We start from the raw sequence: 13,632 nt of genomic DNA on the forward strand, positions 1-13,632 counted from the left end.
AAGAGCATATGGTAAATACAAACATACTTGTAAGCTATACGTTTTACTAAAATGTGCACGCTCTTTGAATGTGTAGCTGTATTTTTCTCTTGCAACTACAGTTCTTCTGTGGAAAGTGAAAGTAAAAAAGATGACATAGTCCTCTCACTGTTTGTCTGTGACATGTGACATTCTGCAAAGGTTGCACAATTTTGCATAAAGGTTGCATAATTTTAGTTACAAAGCTCCAGAGCAAAGCAAAATTCCTACTTACTAGAAACTCATTTGAACAGGTATTGATTTTGAAATGTCACTGTTTGGCACCTCCAGAATCTCTTCATTGTTTTTCTCATTTTTTCCAATACGACAGACCAAGCATGTCCCTGATTGGCTAATCCACCTGTCAATCATGCATCTTGAGGAGATTCACCAGTAACCAGGCTCTTGTCTTTGTAAAGTACTGAAGAAGTGTGTATTCTGGGTCCCAAGTCCCAGGCAAGAAAAATCAAACACACAAATAACGTCAAAATTCCTAAAAAATTTTTTTTAAATAATATTTAGCTGTATCAAAATGTGTATCAGACAAAACAAAGTACTATTATTTTGTGTCAAAAATGTAATTGTACAGTCTATAAAATCTGTTCTGGTATTGAGGGTTTTCCGCTTATTTATTGTGACAAAATGACAGAACTACAGATTTTTCCTGAGACATGTTTTTTCCTGTCTGATAAACATATATTAGGAACTTTATCACCCATTACCTATTCCTATGTAGGCCTGTACACTGCGGCACTTTCCTCTGGTTGGGTGGTGGTTAAGGGTTACCCATGAACCCCTCCTACGTCACCTCCTTTGCAGGCAGCTCGCTAAACCCTGAGACAAAACGCTTCCTGTGAGCTAGCAAAACACGCACTCCTCCACTTCCTCGCACTGATCCGGGCCTAGCGCTTTTGTCTCGTGTTAATCTGGGCACGCGGCGAGGGTGGTCAAAGTTCAAGGGTCATCATAGTTCATTAGAGGGGTCATCAAAATGCACAGTAGTTTGTCTGAGCCAGGACAAGTGCACAGGTAGTGAGTTCCTGTTTAAGCATGCATAAAATGTAATAGTGAAAGTCCCCTCTGGAAAATCCTAAATTTGTTAGTACGGAAAATGAAACTGAACTATTTGTTGTTGCTTGAGAATTACAAAAGATTCCCACGCCTCAGAGTAAACATTGCTTAGCTGCACAAACTGCTCAGAAGAGTTGAAACGTTTTTCTGATCTGTTACAATGTTGTTTCCTCATCACAAACAGACCTAGAGTTGTGTTTTGTTTCATTCACACACATGTTTAATGCACAAACCTCAAACATAAAACCCCATGTTCCACCTTCTGTTGTCATGTAGTAATACAGGAAGTGCACCAGTGTGGTTTTACTGTACTCCATACACAGTCTATATACTAGAGGTGTGCAAAAATATTGAAATATCGATATATTGTGGCATTTAATGTGATTATACAGTATCAATATCATGGGCTGCTGTATCGATATATCGGCAAGAGTATATTTTGGAATATTTTACTAAATTATGTTGTTACAGTGCTACAGTTTTGTTCCTTGTTTAGTGGAACGAAGCTTGTTTATGCAACACATTTGACATTTCCACTGTTTTGAGGTTTAAAATGTGTGTGTTTCATATTCACTTTGCACAAGAAGTTGTTTGACAAAGACTTTTAGTATCACTTTTCACTTCTAGTATTATTTAGCCATTATTTTTATTGAACCGATTTTAATTATATCGTATCAAATCTTAAGATCACTGTATCATCGGTATATGTATCGTATCGTGGCCTATGTATGCAACTTCTTAATGATACATTATAACATGCAATATATATATATTTTTTAAAACTATGAACCACATATTCTATGTACTTAATAAAGACTGAACTGAATACATACAGCCTAAGAAATGTATTGGCTGGAGTACTACAACAGAGCTAAACATTAAACTAGATCTGACCGTGCAAGATCATTAAAATATTTTTGCATATCTACCATATTTTTTCCAGTATCAAGATTTAATTAGAAATTACAGTAGTATCTTATTTTCAATTAATATGCAACAAAAATACAAAACAGGCATCTTTCTGTATTAAAGATAAATAAACATAATCTATAAGCTTTATGAAGTAAACCCAACCCAAAACATGCTACATAGGTCTCCAGGAAGAATAGCTGATACCTAAAGGTCAATTAAAATACAATTAATTAACCTGCCCAGGGACTACAGGTGGAAATTAGCCCTGGTACTACAACATGGTACAATGCATCTCGCCTGTTAAGGTTAATGTATATACTGTGCACTGACCCTGTCTTATTACATAAACTAACTAAATGTACGTCATGTTGAGGTGACCCTTACCAAACCACATCGCTTTGTGACATACAGTACAATAGTGTAAAATATGCGTGTACTGGCGTCATAGTGTCACATACAGTGCATAATGTTGTAAAGGTCTGAAGTGAAAGTAGCGGGGGCAGTAGTGGGGGTAGGTGGGCTGGGGGGCCGGGGCATTCCTCTGCTTCAGGAAACTCCGCTCTGTGTGTACACTACAGCATTGCGGGGGCACACACAGTGGCCAGTTTCATTTCTCTTCACTGTACTTATCTGCAAAGAAATGCATATTAAAATCTGATATGCAAACTGATTTTTTTGCAGACTTTTTACTCGCCCCTGTTGGAGTAGTGTGAGGCTTGGGAAATTTACTTCCTAAAAGCAGAGATAGAAAATAATGTTTGAAAAATAAATTGCAAACTCATATAGTGCAATGCAGTTTAGTTCTTATTAATTTTAAGATGAATACTTTTCCACTTGACTCACTCAAATCGCCTCCACCATGAAGCATCTCTTGGTAATAACTGATATTAGCTTTAAGGTTGGTCATACGTAGGTGCTTCACAGTGGAGTGCTCTTAACCTTATTTAAACTGCTTTAGGACATATGAGTTTTCCTCTGCTCTGGACTCAAGGCTGAAATACTCGGTCCATTAATGGTGCACTGTGTGACTTTTCACCTGCATGTCACCATGAAGATATTCTGGCTTTGTCTAGAATGTTCCACAGTATAGATTAAACCTTTCTATCTTGACAGAAACAAGCAGGTTATAGCATTAGTCTAGATTACAAGTCAGATCTGTGGAGAGACACCACTATTCACAAAAGGATTTAATGTCGTAATGTCTGAGCAATACAAACAACCTAATGGATAAATGCTATGTGGATATGTTTAATGAAGTGCTTCTCAATTATTTTCTGTCACGCACCCCTAGGAAGAAAACATTTCTCACCCCCCCCACTCCACAGAACCAATACCAAACGTGGATAAATCGCATCCTCGCCTTCAGTTGCCTACATACAAGAGCAAACTTTTTAGTCGTGTCTCCAAAGCAACTCCCGGGACACACGCAGCATGTGTCCATCCACATACCGCTCTGTATCCTCCCTGTTTTTAAAGATGATGTCTGTGTTATAGATCGGCAGCATCAGCTCCTCTGCTATCTGGTATGCCACTTTATATGGTGCTAAAAGTGCTCGCTGGTTTACTGAAGTAGCATTCACAAATCAGTGTGATTGAGGTGTAATCTGCAAAACAAATTTACCTATGGGTACAAATAAAGCAACCTAAACTAATGTCTTTAAGCGACGCTGTAATTTGCTGTCATTTCATGCTGTCAGCTGCCAACCTTTTTAGGCACAGTAAACACACTGGTGTTTCCTCGTTTCCTATCGTAGTCACAGTGAAGCTGAGCGCTACATATGTTTTACATACAGTTTGTTCACTGCACTTCATAACTCCTGCTCTGTGTGTGCATGTGCCTGATGCAAAAAAACAAACAAACAAAACAACAACAAAAAATGACACGATAGGGCTAATACTCCAAGCCAGTGCCTCCATTTAATTTCATTTCTCTCCAGCGACTATGTCAGGAATCGGAATACACTAGATGGTTTGCACAAACTGAGTGCGAGTCCTTGCACCAGCCAATCAGTGAAGAGCCATACATTCTGTGTTGTCAACGATTCCCAGAGATCGAGGATTTAAAGCCAGAACAAAGAGAATGTTTGGTGAATTTATTGCCCTTCTTCCTACAGGATTTGGGAAAAGCTTATTAGACCTGTTAGTCCCGTTAGCGGTGCCTTACATACGTCACAACCAAATAGCAACGATTGGTTAAATGAAAAAAGTACCCGCCTACCGTCGAGCGAACGAATTCAAATGCTGCGAGGTCAGACGGTTTCTACGAAGTGAAACAGGCTGATGAATCAGGCTATAATACTTCCTGCGCACACTTTGACATTGAGAGCATCACTGCCAACTACTGTAGTGGATGTGCAATTCCACTTCATTACTCTATGGCAAGGTCAATACACAAGCAGATGGCGGACCCTAAACCACAAAAGTTACATAGAGCAACATAGATTGAAAAACATGCATTCTTACTATGTATCCACAGATCTAGTGATATAAAAGTTCCATAGTGCAGCTTTAATACACTCCAGCACAATGGCATATACAAATATTCAATAGCTTGTTATGACTCTATTTGCTTTGAGCAGTGAAGCGAGTGGCATTTGAGGGTGTAGATGAGACGCTACCACACACATCGCAAGGCCCACATGCAGACTCCCACCCACCACCCGCGAAGACAGAGAGAACGAGAGAAAGAGAGAGAGGTGACTCACATGTCTCACTAGTGCGAGTTCTCTCTCTCTCCCTCCTCCCTCTCTTCAGTCGCTCCTCTTTTCTTCTCCACGTGGGGCTGCTTTTGCTTAAGACACAGCACCCACAAGATTACACCCACTGACTCACACCCTCTCCAGAAAGGTCACACACACATCACAGCACAACATGTTACAAAGAGCTTTTTGAAAAACTCCATGTTCTTTCATCTCCAAAAGGACAAGAAGATAATCAAATGTTGGCCAAATTCACATGGCAAAGGCTGCACCGTGCTTAGTGAAATAGGTCAGGTTTTTCCCTCTGTTAAGTGCAGTTCTGGGTTGTGGTTGTATCGTCCATAGCTCAGCTGAATGGCCACTTAAAGTCATGGAGTACTGAAAAGTTTTCTGCACACTTTGCTTATAGTACAGATAGATTTGTGAATGCATACTTAATTAGAACTTAGTATCTATGAAAGTAATAGAATTGTCCTGCTTGAAATGAGATGACACGGAAAACTAAAACACTTTAAAGTTTTTATATATTCTATAGTTTTTTATATTCTAGTTTTGCGGTGAAGTGAAAGTTTCAATGGTGTGATGGAGCTAGTGAAACCGTGACTTCCTTGAATCTATATTTATTCTCCAAAACTATATGAATGCACTGCAAACCCTGCCTTGTTATAACAAAATGGTAATACAAATGTTCAACAAAAACCATCTCCTTCTCCAATCTATATGGAGACAAGCAGCTGACTCCACCAAACCAAGTATTTTTAGGCAATAAAAATACCCTGTAATTGAAATGAAAGGTAGACGGGCATGCATTTGTACCATACTGTGGAATATTCCAGGAAAAGACATTTTCTAGAGACACAGCAGGTGACAGAAGCTTTACCAGAAAACTCACCCAGTGCACCTGTATTGACACAAGCAATTGGAGGCCAATTTTACATCATTAACATATGCCACTGTTTAATATGCACTACTTTAACTTCATATGGCAGTTGTTCAATTCATACTTTGCAGCTGGTGTCATCAACATTCCCTGGGGTGTGATGCTAACTGTAGGCTCTGCTCTGTCTACTCAAGTTACAACTCAAATTTTAACACAATGTGACCAGAAAGAGCTGACTTGGTTGGAACTACAACTGAGCTGCAGAGCTGAGCTGAGCTGATTTGTGCCTATTTTGTAGAAAATCAAACGCCTAAATGGGATTGTGAACTCGTATTGATCACAGGCTCCTGAAAATGTGCCATTTAAATCCATTTTGTAATTTTTCTTGAAACTTTGTTGGCAGTCCCTCAGTCGTCCAGGTAGAATCCATGGCAAAGGAGAAATTCAATTTGTCAACTGTCAATTTGTCAACTGGGCACTGTCAACATTTTTGTTAACAGTGTTTGCCAATGTATGCATTATGCCACCATGGTAACTTCTGAACATTTCGGCCATAGAAGTACACGTAAAACTGCCCCAGTGTGATATCACTGCAAAGTATCAATATTCTGCCATAAAACTGCCATATAATAAAAATAAAGACGCTTTATCAGAGTTTGCCCATTCTATGTGAGTAAACATAAGACAGACGCAGCTGTATTAACAAAGTATACGGGTATTTTAATGCAATCCAACACCGCACGCATCCACCTGTACCTCCTCTTCACTGTAAAAGTCTGATTGTCACTTGCCCATTGAAGAGCCGCTTGGAACAGTTGCCGTGGTGACTCAGACTCCACATTGTACATCTGCTGCCTCTTCAACAAGCACCCCCGGGCCGGCCTTCTGCTCGCCACCCAAACCCCATGCACTCTGTCCACTTCACCCTGTCCTCTCCTCTCTCCCCTGACTCACTCCAACGGCAGCACCCTAGGGAGACCAGGAGGCAGGGGCGAGGAGAGCGTGGGTGGGGGTAAGACCGTGATTCACTTGTCGGGAGCGTGCGGTGCGGTGGGTGCCGTTGGGTGCCGGTTGATTCACTTGTGTGGGCTGTGAAACCTGAGCAGTGGGATGAGAGAAAGCACTATGACACAGGCGGTGAAAAGGGCATGGTCTCGGCTCCTCTTTGTGCCTATGGGGGGAAGACAACAGCTGCGGCTAAATACGCACGCCGCCCCTTTAAGAGTCACAGACACAGTTAAGTTTGAAATATAGGCCCTTTGACTTTTGAAAGACAGAGTGACTAAGAACCACGTGTGTGTTTTGTGTGCAGGATTTTGTAGCATGTTTTGTATGAAGGAGTACAGATGAAGAAAGACTTAAAAAGAATTAAATTTCACTGGTGATTAATAGGTTGCTTTCATGGCTTGGATCCACTGTCACAGACTCAAAGGTTCTGCGTGGTTTTAGGCTTGCTTGTTAGTTATGTAGGGCAGGTATTGCTTCAGGAGGTGCAGGTCTTTACTATTATTATTTAAAAACATTCAGGGGTTATGTTCATGTAAACACACTGAATACATGAGCTCATTTGCATTGTTATGTGCATCCATAAACAGTCTGCAAAATTTGCATTGCGACTGAACCAGTAAGCTATGGGTTAAGGGCATCATTCCTTGTCTGAGTCTCTTAAAAGAAAAGGCAAAACACACTTAGCTTTAATTTTACTTTTCCTTGTCTAACCTTAACTGAAAACCTGTTACTATTATATTTGTTCAAAACATTTATTCATACAATGACAGCCGTTAATACCTAAAGCAAATAGCATAAAGTGCCTAAAATGCTGTTTACTGCAACGTGAGAAGAATGCTTGATCATGTCTGCAGGCAAGATCTGACTTGGACTCACTTTCACAATGACTCAGAAGGATTGCACAAAAGTTGAAAACAAGAACAAAACCCACTGAAGTGTTTAAAATTCTACATTATTAATAAGTAATGGCAATGGAATGATCATGACATTAATTCGAATGGTTGTGCAGGCCCATGCAGATGTACAAGAATCTCAAAAATGCCATAGGTATGTTGGCTCATTGCACCAACACATTTTCCCATCACTGAATCTGATGAAAGACTAGGTAATGTAAATATGTATATAAATTACAGAAGTGTGTGGTTTCCACTTTTCTCCACCTGCTTGGTCTCCATGGTCAAGTACCGAGTCAGATCTCTAGAAAGGCGAGATTGCTCATAGTAAGAATGCATGTTTTTCAAGGATATAGAAATAAAACGTCAAGATATTAAGGTAAAAAGATGCCATACCAGCTTGAAGCAGACTGGTATTACATGTTACCAAGTATATATTATTGTATTGTATTGTATTGTATTGGAATGTTACCCAGTTTTCTTATTTTGAATGAACTTTTTAAATGAAATTACTTTAAGTTAATTTTTTAGACAGATCCTTGCAAATGTATTTTAGTCTTTTTTCACATTATTTCAACACTTTTCATGTTTTAACCAGTTGTTTTCCAGCCATTACCCAAGAATAGGCCCAGATTGTGGTCAGCCACAGCAGGGTTAATGTGTTTTTATGCACCGGGACAGCTGTCCAGTCCCTCTTTACACAACCCAAGGGACATGGCACACTTACAATACAGACACTCCCCCTACGACCCTACGACCCCATGACCTCTGGGCTTCCAACTGACTGACCTTTCATCTCTCATTGACAGGCCACTGTTTGGTGAATGAAACAGAAGCTTTGGTGCAAGGCGATGATGAAATGCAGTACAATAACCATGCACAAAGTAGCAGAAAACGTCCTTGCCACATGCATGTTCAAGATGGTAAGAAACAATACATAAGCACAATATCCATTTGCATATTAATCTATGTAACTGTTTTAAACTATAAGAAATATGAAATTATATGATATAATAACCAACCACTGCATTAACTAACAATATCTGTAACTTTCTACTTTGGCTGCAAGTCTTCCAAAATAGAAAATAAATCTCACTGTACTCCCATAACATAACAATTTCACACTATTTGACTGGTGCATACTTATGTTGTGCCCTTGAGCAAGACACTGCATGCATGTGAGGTCGGAAGTATAAAAGAGTAGAGCTAAAATGTACTAAACTAGTGAATGAGGAAAATAAGGTGTTTTTTCAAAATAAAGTAGGCGGGGTGAGTTGTCCAGTCTGACATTAGCGTAAGTTCCCAGGATTTTCCACATTGGACAAACCACTTAAAAATACACACTTTGGATCTTTGGTCAACAGTGACGACAGCTGAGTGGGAATTCACTCAAGAACATCCAGTGCGCTCTGCAGCATTTACTGTTGATATTGTGAAACTGAGCCTAGTGTTCAGGAAGAGGAGCTCTTTGCTCTTTTGGCCAGTGGACACAGAAATACTCAATAAAGAACAAGTGCAAATAAACAGACATGACTGCATTTAAATACTTTTCATAATGGTGATTAACCATTAACAAACTGGGTGCAGTTACCTAAAAATGTGCTTTTCATATTTAGGTTAATATCATTGACTTATTTAAAGACTGCAGCTATTTCTCCCATTTAATTAAATGCATATTTTTGTCTCAAGTATCAAATAAATGCTGAATCATGGCCAAATGTGCAAATCAAAATCTTTTTTTAAATTTTTATTCAAGAAATCATTTTTACTAAGTTGGTAGAACTAGTAGTAGTCATTTTACTATGGGCAGAATGGGAGGCAGTAAAAGTAACAGTATGTAATAGCAGCTTAGTATCGGGATTTAGTGTAACTTTTTGGAGATGGCACATCATCTGCATGATTCAATGGAAGTAGTAAATTAAAACCATACTTAGGAACATTCTGAGACAGATATGTTTTATACTGTGTAATATTATAGCCAAAGGAACAACATTTCTGTGAAAACAAGCAGGAGGAGGCCCTCATTGGAGGTTTGTGTAAATGCAAGGATGCATGTTTTTCCTGCATTTTCAGTACAACAAACACATCAACAATTGAATTATTCTATTGTTGCCTAAAATGTTGGTGAAGTTTTAATGATAATTAAATGTGGAAGATAGTAGTAAAATGTCAATAGTGATTTTATGTGTCTACCAGTATATTACTAAAGACCGATGTGTAAAAATAATGTCTTCCTCCCTCTGACACTCCCAACTTCTTGAGAAATCCCAACCCAAAGTCAAATATATCCAGAGCTCATAAGGAGTAATAGTCTGAGCTGCTCGTAAGATAGAGCAGTTACAGTAACAGCCGCAGAGCACAAGAAATGGGTTTGCACTTTTCCTGAAACAAATGACTGGCTGCACTTTGGAGGAGTGAAAACACAGCCCGCATCAGCCTGATCATAAATATTGATCCTGTTTCTGCTGCAGCACTAACATTGAGCTGTCAGCTTTTATAGCGTGGGCTCTCAAGTAGCTCTTTAGGGCTGATAATAAGACAAAGCAGCTATTAACAAATCAAGAAGCCTTTGAATACTTAGTGTTACAACCACTACTGCAACTATTGTTTTGGCTGCAACTAACCTACTACAATTACTTCTACTACTATCATTAAAGTCAGATTTTTTTTTCATGTAATAAAGTAAAAATAATGTTTTGCTCCAGTACAGATATATTACAGACATATTGTGCATATTGTCTTAAGCAAACCAGAAATGTCGGGAACAGTGGATGAAAAGTGAAAAATGCATATCACACTCAGATGGCTGTAGTCCAAAACTTAAAAAAAAAATTCAGTAACATTTTGGCAAAAAACCTTCGTCAGATCATCAGCCATCTGAGTGTATGCATTTTTTCACCTTTTTGTTGCAGCTCCTTGCATTTGCACCTCTATAAGGACTAAGGTTTTATTTTTCATTTGAGGAGCAGTGGAGATTAATATGGCAAATTCATGGAGCCAGTCCTTGCCAAATAATTATAAGAATTCAGATTTGTGGATTATATACAGTATATTTATACATATTTCAACAACAATGACTATCCCAACAGTTATATAGGCCTATGCCCCTTCTCTCTTAATCTTCTTAATCTGAAATTATGACATTATCAAATCACACAACCTAGAGGAGGGCAAACCGGGTGTTTAAGAGTGGTGAAGTAGACCACAGCACCTAATACTTTGCATTGTCATCAACATTTCTTGGGGGTGTGATGCTAACTGTAGGCACTGCTCTGTCTGAGGCTTTGTTAGACACAATAAGCCAACAGTTTCTCAGTTAGTCACGGTCACCTTCTTGTTGGACCATGAATATGCAGCAGTCTTAAAACTTATATTTCTGTGTTTGCTAATGTGCATTGTGTTCCCACGTTAACGCCTAAACATTCAACCATTAGAGATACATGTAGAACACCCCCAGCATGATGTCACTGCAAAGTATCACTATGAAAGCCAATCGGAGTAAAGGAGGACATGCAATCCCCGAACTGTAATGCTCCAAATTCCGTCTGTCTGACTGTGAGACAAGAGTACTGGCATTGTTAAGTGTTGATATCTTCACCTCTTTGATTTGTTCACCTTTACTCCACTCACCTCAGATTACACATGACTTCTTCTGTTAGGTACGGCACATGTCAGCCAGGAACACTATGTGAGAGCTCGTATTAAAGGGGTCAAAGTCATAGAGTTTGAATTCAGCAAGATGCCATAGTGAATCAGGTGCTAAGAGGGGGTAAGGGACTGTGGGACAGGATGGACCCTACCACAAAAAGAAAGTGAAAATGTGTATCAATGTAAAATATTTTGAAAAATATTTATGTAGGCCAACTGCATAAGAAAAACAAGTTCATTATTACTACTACCACCACTATTACTTCCACAATTACTACTACTTCTGCTGCTGCAAGGCGGTAGAGCGGTCAGATCCACTGATTCACAGGTGCAATTCCAGCTCCCAAAGATGAATGCTGTTGTTGTGTCTTTGGGCAAGACACTTAACCGACCTCACTTCTAGTCTCTGCATACCCCAGTGTGTGAATGGGTGACTGAATGTAAAGTGCTTTGAGTGCTTTGAAGGTGGAAAAGTGCTAAATAAAATGCGACCAGCTGCTACTACTGCTATTGCAATTAACTACACTTTAATAAAGCATGATAATTATGAATTAAGTCTTTGGTCAGTCTTTGTTAAAGCTAATCAAAGTGCAGTTACTATAAAGTGGTACCCTAACAAGCCTTCTTCAACATCTGAGTAATATTTCTTTCATATTTTATATTCTACCAAACACAGATTTGAAAGTGCTTGACATTTGATTGTAGCGCAATGAGTTCTTTTGTACTTTGAATCATTGGCTCACTCCCCTGTGACCTGTGGCGAGTTTTACGGTAAAAAGATGTTTTCAGTTGGTGCAACTGTCTGTGTGTGTCCCAGGAGTACAGAGCGGAGGGGGGTGTCCGGAACCTGTCACCTTCTCCAGGACAGAACAGAACCGAGGGAGGGAGGGGGAGAGAGACGACAGAGGGACAGAGACAAAAAGAGAGAGGACTGAAAGAGAGCGAGAGGGAGAGGACAGAGGGAGGGGGAGAGAGAGAGAGCGTGAGTGGGCTGTGTGCACTGACTCAGCACAGGGCCTCTCTCAATTCTGTTTGATCAGAAAGAACAAACTCTGACAAACAAACAGCTGGTAAGGACAAATTGAGTTTAAACCGGGAAATACAGAAAAACTGCACTGAAATATATATACATAGAAATGGTTTAATAAACAAGGTTCTCTCTCCATCAACTATCAACCATTTACTTTTACTGATAGATTCATGAAAATGCATTAATATTTCTGTTATCGTATATGTAGGTGACACCACTAGGGCTGCTAAGACTAAGAATGTATGTTTTTCAAGAATAAAACAACTTAATTTAATGTCATAGTTACACAGAGCAGCTTTTCAAAGTTGTCTTACAAAGGTTCCTACAGTAGCTTATATCACAACTGCAGAAACAGGTCACAACCTTTGGCCCAGCTCGACTGTCTGCACCTACAGTATCTGCACCTGTCTGCTCCTCTTCCTGCTCTACTGTCTGCTTCACTGTCTGCTCCTGCCCTCTGTGTCATAGGTTCAGTACATTCCAGAGTGCAGCACATGACAGAGGCAGAGAGGCAGAATGTGTCCTGTGCTGAGAGGAGTACACTGTCCGGGTAAAGGTCCTGCTCATTTACTGTATATTTTAACCCAGGCTTTGTGCTCTGCCGCTCTGTCACTTACCAGCAACTTCACAGTGCAAACAGTCTTATCAGGTTTCCTTGTATTAGATCCTGGTGCTATTATAGTATTTCCTGAAAGATGAGTTTACGGTTACAGGTTTGAGGCACACATTCACTTTTATGTTCGTGGAATGTTGTATAATGAAATTGTATTACGGAATATTGTTGTTTAGTTGCGTGTTATGTCAAAATAAGTTCAAATCTTTTATTGGCAAAATCAACCTTGTCCCTGTTGCAAACCCGAGTTATGAAATAAAAAGTTCAAAGTCAGTGTAACCGAGTGCAGGAAAGTCCGTAATATGTTGTTCTGTTTTTTTCTCATAGGGATAAACTGTTCAAATAAGTCACACTAGATTTGCACTATGACCTTTCAACTTGAAACAGCAAGTGATTATTGATATTTTAATATCACGCTGGGGGTGTTCTGCATGTATGTGTATGGTGGAATGTTTAAAAGTTGCCATGGTGACACAATGCCCACATTAGCAAACACAGCCAAAAAGGTTTTCAGAAGCCTGTGAGTAATATGATAAGAGTATGCAAATTATTTATTATAAGTTTTTTTATATAGCACATTTGAACGTATATGAGGATATTATGCTCATGGTCCTGTTTAGGTGACTGATTTTCAGCAAAAAGGTGAGAGTCATTATGACTGTTCACTGGTCTGACTGTAATTTCATGTCTGACATACAGTACAAATCATCTCACCTGCTGTAGTTCCAGTTAAATCATCTCTTTATGATCAGATTGCATTCAATTAAAACTCAGATTTAAATCTAATTTGAGCAACAGAGCTTCAGACAGAGCAGTGCTCACAGTTAACATCACATCCTCAGGAAATGACATCAGCTGCA

Source organism: Boleophthalmus pectinirostris, unplaced genomic scaffold (genome assembly GCF_026225935.1).
Source record: "Boleophthalmus pectinirostris isolate CB_2022bp ecotype Guang Dong unplaced genomic scaffold, ASM2622593v1 HiC_scaffold_4, whole genome shotgun sequence".
Lineage (NCBI taxonomy): Eukaryota > Metazoa > Chordata > Actinopteri > Gobiiformes > Gobiidae > Boleophthalmus > Boleophthalmus pectinirostris.